At 44.0% G+C, this 1507-nt stretch overlaps 1 non-coding gene across 1 annotated transcript; it reads left to right on the top strand.

The window, feature by feature from the left end:
• Positions 1–693: 693 nt before the first annotated feature.
• On the top strand, positions 694–825 carry LOC138090032 (small nucleolar RNA SNORA70). The gene has a single exon (XR_011145855.1). It is a non-coding gene; the product is annotated as a small nucleolar RNA SNORA70 (small nucleolar RNA).
• The last annotated feature ends 682 nt before the right edge of the window (positions 826–1507 follow it).

The following is a 1507-nucleotide window of genomic DNA, read 5'->3' as shown; positions in this document are numbered from 1 at the left end:
ATAAATCTTGTGAAGTCAAAGAGACAAGTATATTTCTCAAACAGATCAACTACTTTAAAGACAAAATTCTCAACATTCCCAGGGACCCACCTCACCATGGGCACATTCCACCCCACTGAGGTCCTGTGCATTTCCAGGTCCTAAAGATGAATGTAATACTAACATTTGGTGACTTCCTGTCACCTTGCCTACATTAGGAGTGCAAAGGCAATGTGGTGATAATTAAGAATATGGGGAGCAATCATTTGAGAGGTTCTATAAATCACTCTGGTCATAAACAGAATGAATAAGGACTATTACATTACATTGTTATTAAAGGGATGGTCATTTTGAGCAACAATTGCTTTTAAAATAAATGGGCAGTTATTTTAAATCTATTGCTAAAGCTAATTTTCTTAGCTAAAAATAAGTGATGTGAACTTTGATGCAGGAATTCCTCATAAAGAAGCAACAATATGCAGCCAATTAAGCCAACCGTGGGCTTCCTATGTGGTGCTAGTGGTAAAGAACCCACTTGCCAATGCAGGGGATGTAAGAGATATGGGTTCGATCCCTGGGTCAGGAAGATCTCCTGGAGGAGGGCATGGCAAACGTCTCCAGTATTCTTGCCTGGAGACTCCCATAGACAGAGGAGCCTGGCGTGCTACAGTCCATGAGGTTGCACAGAGTCGAACATGAGTGAAGTGACTTAGCATGAACAAAGCAAGCCAACTGTGCTATTTCCCCCCTGGAGGCCAGTGTGCAATGGCTGCAAATAACAGCCTCCTCAGTAGTGTATACAGCCTGTTGCCTGTATGAGTTGCCCTAAGGAACTTGAATACATCCCTTTACATTCATGACTGGCATGCTGTCTGCAATCTAGGCTCCAGACAGGTATGTGCAGTGCCTTTGGAAAGCCCTAGGGCAGTGGCTAGGGTCCACACTGGTTAAGTCATAATGTCCATCTGCACCAAGCTGCAGAACAAGGAGCATGTGACTGAGGCCCCCCTCAGGGTCAAGTTAAAGTTCTCTGGCAGCCAGAAGCTCCACATCTCCAAGAAGGGGGATTTTCTAAATTTAATGCAGATGAATTTGAAAACATTGTTGCAGAAAAGTGGTTCATCTCAGGTGGCTATGGGGTCAAATATACCCCTGTTCCTGGACCTCTGGCACAATGGTGGGCCCCTGCACTCATGAGAGCATTGGCACTGTCCCCTCCATACTCATTCCCATAATAAATCCTACTTTCTTGTCAGAAAAAAAAGAGCCAAGGTAGGTTATTTCCCCCAGCAGGTACATAATTATGAGTTTCCAGCTTCAGAATCTTCCTTTTGTTCCATGTCCAGTTCTAACGTTTACTTCTTGACCTCCCATTATTCTTGCTTTAAATTTAAGCTCTTGGCATGATCTGGCCTCCCTAATACCAGACCACCTGACCTGCCTCTTGAGAAATCTGTATGCAGGTCAGGAAGCAACTGTTCGAACTGGATATGAAACAAGAGACTGGTTCCAAATTTGGAAAGGAGTA

Source organism: Capricornis sumatraensis, chromosome 13 (assembly GCF_032405125.1).
Source record: "Capricornis sumatraensis isolate serow.1 chromosome 13, serow.2, whole genome shotgun sequence".
Lineage (NCBI taxonomy): Eukaryota > Metazoa > Chordata > Mammalia > Artiodactyla > Bovidae > Capricornis > Capricornis sumatraensis.
The sequence above is the reverse complement of the archived record's forward strand: the minus strand, read 5'-3'. Positions and strand labels throughout refer to the sequence as shown.